Here is a 6,000-nt window from a genome sequence, read left to right as displayed (position 1 = left end):
CCAGCGTTGCCTCACTTTGGGTTTTCTTTATTGTGTCTACTTCCCTTTTTAGGTCTTGGATGGTTTTATTCAATTCCATCACCTGTTTGGTCATGTTTTCCTGTAATTCTTTAAGGGATTTTTGTGCTTCCTCTTTAAGATCTTCTACCAGTTTAGCAGTGTTCTCCTGTATTTCTTTGAGTGAGTTATTAAGGTCCTTCTTGTTGTCCTCTATCATCATCATGAGATATTCTTTTAGATCCAGTTCTAGCTTTTCGGGTGTGTTGGGATGCCCTGGACTGGGTGAGGTGGGAGTGCTGGGTTCTGGTGATGGTGAGTGGTCTTGGTTTCTGTTAGTAAGATTCTTATGTTTACCTTTCACCATCTGATAATCTCTGGAGTTAGTTGATTTACTTGTCTCTGTTTAGAGCTTGTTCCTCAGGTGATTCTGTTAGCCTCTATCCGCACACCTGGGAGATTAGATTTCTCCTCTGAGTTTCAGTGGTCAGAGCACTCTCTGCAGGCAAGCTCTCCTCTTACAGGTAAGGTGTACAGATATCTGGTGTTAAGACCTCCCTCTTGGCCGAAGACGAAGGCCCAAAACAGGACCTGTCCCAAGGATGAGTTGCTTTGTCCTGTCACAGAAGCTGTTAGCTTCTGTATTCTACACTCTCACCTGTGCAGAATACTCTCGGAGGAGTCCTGGAACCAAGATTTCTGTAGCCGATGCTCAGGCCAAGTGCTCCCGGCCCGGGCAGACCCCTATCCTCTGGCCGGGAAAGTGGCCAGATGTCTGGGGCCCGAAAGGGGGGCTGCCTTAGAAGTTTTGTGGCTCCAGTCTGTCCCAGAAGCTGTTTGCTTCTTTATTCCGCACTCTCACCTGTGCAGAATACTTTAGGCGGGGTCCCGGAACCAAGATGTCTGCTGCCGATGCTTAGGCAAAGCACTCCCGGGTCGGGTGGACCCCTATCCTCTGGTCAAGAAAGTGCCTGGATGTCTGGGGCCTGTGCAAAATACTCTCGGCCTCATTGTTATTTCAAAACTGCAGTTCTGCTACTGTTAGGAATCATGATGCAAATACCTGATATGCAGGATATCTGATATTCTACCACTGTGAAAAGGTCATTCTATTCCAAAGAGGTTGAGACCTACAGGTTGAGAACAACTGCATTGGATTAATTCATACTGTCAAACTCTGAAACCCGTCAGTCTTCATACTATCCTAGGAAATATGTTTATGTCCTTGGAATAGAACATCTTTTTGTAACAAGAAGCATTGGCAATACACTCTGTTAGTATAGGTTCATTAAGCTTAGTCAATGCTCATTAACATAAACTACTTAAACATGAAAATAATTTATAATCATCACATTCAGAATCAGATATATGGGCACCAAGGAAGTATTCAAAAGGGCTCATAGTTAAATTTTTTTTCTTTCTTTCACGAATAGTAACATATAAGTTTGAGGTGTTTTTTTTGTTTGTTTGTTTGTTTTTTTTTGTTTTGTTTTTTTTGTAGCACAGATAAAAGAAAACCAAAATAAAATTATCAGTGTTTATCCTATTACATTTCTTTTCTTCTTTGAGTTTTAATGTTTAGTTCTTGGTATGTCAATATATTTGAAAATTTAACAACACCACCAAAAAGATAGTTATAGACTCAAATCCTAGCATGGAGAGGGGAATTGGGCCTGAAGTGTCAGTCCTATCTGAACAGCTATTGCCAGTTGATGGCTTCTAGGAGATGGAGGATCAGATTTGTTTGTTTCATTTTGTTGTTGTTTGTTTTGTTTTTTTCAAGAATGTTTCTCCTCCATTTTCCCCCTGCAATTCTTTTAGACGGGAACAATTTTGGGTCAAAAATTTTGAGGGTGGGTTAGGGTCCTCATCCCTGTGCTGAGGGTCCTGTCTAACTACTAGAGATGGTCTCTTCCATTTTCGTATCTCCACTGTTGAGCATTTTGGCTAAGGTCAGCCACATTGAATCCTGGAAGCCTCCCTCATCCCAGGTCTCTGGGACTTTCTAAAGATCCCTCACTGGCACCTGCGTATTTCCATTCATTCTTCTGGGCCTCTGGGATTCTATCCTACCTCTCCCCATGCCTGATCTTGTTCCCCTGTTCCCCTCCTCTTCCCTCTCCAACCCAGGTCCCTCCCTCCCTCTGCCTCCCATGATTTTTTCCCCCTTCTAAGTAAGATTGAAGCATTCTCACTTGGGCCTTGCTTCATATTTAACGTCTTGGGGTCTGTTGGGTGTATCATGGCCATTCTGTACATTTTTGGCTAATATCTACTTATCAGTAAGTACATACCATCCATGTCCTTTTGGGACTGGATGAAATGACTGACCAGTGACCTACCCAACCAGGGATCCCTCCCATGGGTGGGCAGTAAACCCTAACACTATTGCTGATTCTATGTTGAACTTGTAGACAGGAGCCTAGCAGGGTTGTCCTCTGAGAGGCTCTACCAGCAGCTGACTGAGATATATACACATATATCCAAGCATTGGATGGACCTATGGAAGAATTAGGGGAAGGATTGAAGGAATTGAAGGGATGGCAACCTCATAGGAAGACCAAGAGAGTCAACGCACTAGATCCTTGGGAGCTCCCAGAGACTTAACCAAAAACCAAAGGGCATACACAGGCTAGTCTGAGGCCCTTAGCACAGATGTAGCAGAGAACTATCTTCTCTGGCCTCAGTGGTAAAGGATTTCCCTAATCCTGTAGAGACCTGATTCTCCATGGAGGGGGTGTCAGGAGGGACCCTCTCAGAGGTTAAGGGGAGGGGAGAAGAACTCTGTGATTGGGAACCAAGAAGGGATAACCTTTGGCATGCAAATAAATAAAAATAATTAAGCAACCTCATAGAGGCAAAGGGGAAGAGGGATGGAATCAGGGGAGGGGACTGGGAAGGGGGACAACATTTGAAATGTAAATAAACAAAATAATCAATAAAAAACTTTAAAAATAGAGTTGCTACTAAGAAGTCAACAACACTAGTGAAAAGCTACACATTCAAGGATATGGGGCATAAATTGGATTATATGGGTAAAAAGAAAAAAATGGCAGAATGTGGACACAAACTGGGTACAGAAGAAAGGAAGGTGGATCTGGTAGGAAATGGAGTCAAGGGATCGAAACATCTTGTGTGAAATTTGTACGGAACTATAAAACTATAGACTAAACACAGATTTGTCTTGCTTGACAACAAATAACAAATATCCTGGGAATACTATCTCTAAGTCTATAAAACCAAAGTATTACTGAAAACCTTTGCCCAGGAACTGAAGAACACAAAAGTCAGCAGGTGGTGGGAGTGGAATTTACTGTCTCATGACTTCCATCAGCTAGTTGGCCTCAGTTTTGTATTCTCATTCTAAGATCTCCACAGGCTCACAATACCAGAACCTGGGGAAGACAGTCTTTAAATCTTCTCTTTGGACCTTGACTGTTTTTGACTTATCTTTCACTTGCATTCAATCTTGTGCAGACTAAGTTTAATCACACCAAAAATACACAAGGAGAAAAGCCTTAAAGATTGATATTTAATTGATTTAGGATTTCACTTGGTTACACCTAAATGAACTTAGAATAAATAGAGATGGAGACACCAATTCATATGCATTTAAAGACTCATACATCATTAGCAAACTCCCCTCTTCCCACACCCACTGCCCACCCTAAGTTACATAGTTAAACTAAATGTAATCAAATGGGATGAGCCACATGTAAATTTATATTAAGGCTCAATCTGTACTGTCATAAAAAATAGCTTCTTAAGGTTTAATGAAAACCACTCAAGATTGTGTAGGACTACTGTGAACCCAAGCATCTTAATGACATCTTAGCTAATGCTTGTAGACTGGTTCACAGAAAACAGTTTAAATCCAAAAATTTCCAAGGACTACACAACACACCTTCCAAAATTATAAAGTGGAAGAGTCAGTAGAGTAGTCAACATTGCTCATGTTAGCTGGAAGTGAGAAAGTTTGCTATATATATTCCCGTTAACAGTCTCAAAGCAAAAATAATGGTGGTCTTTAGTAAGTATTACAAAACCTACACTATGGATTACTTGGCTGAGACTGAAAAAATTCTGAACATGAAAAGGTCTGATCACAACTGGTATAAACAACTGTACTTTCAAATAAATTACTATCATTGTCAAAAATATATTAGTAGTTCAGTTGCTAACATATGAGCTACTAATATTTAATAGCATTTGTAAATCATTTATCACATTTATGTGTTTTCATCTTATAATGTTACAATGTCATGTCTCTTTTTATTCCAAATTTATTAGACACATTTAATCTAATTGTCTGAAAAAGATACTCAGGGCATTGTTATTTAATGTTTCATTTTGCTGCTGACAGTTACATATATTTTATCTTTTTATAACTCACTCAGAGAAAGAAAAAATATGATTTTTACATTTTCACAAAAGGAAGAGCAGATAATGATCAAATTCATGTTGCAAAGTCTAATATTGAAAATGTATGTTGACCTGAAAAGATATTTTAATAATGGAAGGATTATCATGTAGTACTGTTATCTCTGAATTAACTCTTTTATTCTCTAGGTTGCCGTCAATTTTCTTGTTAATTTTAAATGAAGCACTTATGTTTTTCAGAGTCCAGTATCAGAAAACACATCAAGATGTTGGCGCTAACCTTCCATGCTGGGGCTCTGACCGCTCTTGGGTGACATCTTGTCCAAAGGTACTTCTTCACTCTTCAGGTCTGAGTCTCTCATGAAATCGTCTGCATGGCTCCCAGGGAGACTCCGAAACGTTGGTGAGCACAGGCTTCGCCCAATTTCCACTTCCTGTTAGAAGACATTAAAGGCAAACATTTTAAAAGCTATCAGTAGGGAACAGATGTGGTTTTCAGGGGCTTAGCAAGCAGGACTGACGGATGGCGGGGGTCTCCAGCATGAGTGATGTTTCCCAATATGCTTTGGGGAACACTTGATAACTTTGCCAAGAACTGCAAACACACATCTGACGCTCGATTTACTTCTCTGCCCCTGGCTCCCCTTCTGAATTAGGTTTACTTTTATGTGTGTGTTCTCGCCTCCTCATCAAGTGAAAATAACGGTCACAATACAGAGTAATATATGTTAATAGATGCAACTTCCTGGGCCTGAGAAATGTCAATGAGGGACTTGCAGAAAATAGCCATATATCAAAATTATATGCTAAAGACAGAAGGAAATGAGTTTTTTTAATGTCATGCTCACCCTATAATGATAATCTTAGCAATTACAGAGCTCCCGAATTACAGACACATTCAACCACAATATAGTGAGTACAGTTTGTCAGTTCAGAACGATTATGAAATTGCTTCTTTCAGATAGTAATCAAGTGTGTAGTGATAAAAGGTTCCCGAGAAAAAGGCAAAAACTATTTAAGCATAGAATCTAGCATTCCATATATTATAGATTGAGTAATATAAACAAACACACCAATTCTGTCACACTAGATAACTAGAATTAATATTGCAGAAGACAGGAAATGAACACAGTTTAAGTAGCAAAATTCCATACTTTTAAATCAATAAATATACTGAAAATATTTTTTGAGGTCTTTGCTATTTCTTTTTTTTTCCATTTTTAATTAGGTATTTAGCTCATTTACATTTCCAATGCTATACCAAAAGTCCCCCATACCCACCCACCCCCACTCCCCTACCCACCCACTCCCCCTTTTGGCCCTGGCGTTCCCCTGTACTGGGGCATATAAAGTTTGCAAGTCCAATGGGCCTCTCTTTGCAGTGATGGCCGACTAGACCATCTTTTGATACATATGCAGCTAGAGACAAGAGCTCCGGGGTACTGCTTAGTTCATATTGTTGTTCCACCTATAGGGTTGCAGTTCCCTTTAGTTCCTTGGGTGCTTTCTCTAGTTCCTCCATTGGGGGCCCTGTGGTCCATTCAATAGCTGACTGTGAGCATCCACTTCTGTGTTTGCTAGGCCCTGGCATAATAGCTACTTAATATCTTTTATATGTTTCAA

At 40.1% G+C, this 6,000-nt stretch overlaps 1 long non-coding RNA gene across 1 annotated transcript in view; it reads left to right on the top strand.

Moving 5' to 3' along the window:
• Nucleotides 1-1,216: 1,216 nt before the first annotated feature.
• Nucleotides 1,217-6,000, top strand: part of Gm13599 — a 90,066-nt gene continuing 85,282 nt past the window's right edge. Inside the window, exon 1 of the long non-coding RNA XR_374609.1 lies at nt 1,217-4,780. This is a non-coding gene — a long non-coding RNA (predicted gene 13599). The remainder of the gene's footprint in view (nt 4,781-6,000) is intronic.

Source organism: Mus musculus, chromosome 2 (assembly GCF_000001635.26).
Source record: "Mus musculus strain C57BL/6J chromosome 2, GRCm38.p6 C57BL/6J".
Lineage (NCBI taxonomy): Eukaryota > Metazoa > Chordata > Mammalia > Rodentia > Muridae > Mus > Mus musculus.
Note: the sequence above shows the minus strand (reverse complement) of the source record. Positions and strands in the feature narration are given on the sequence as shown.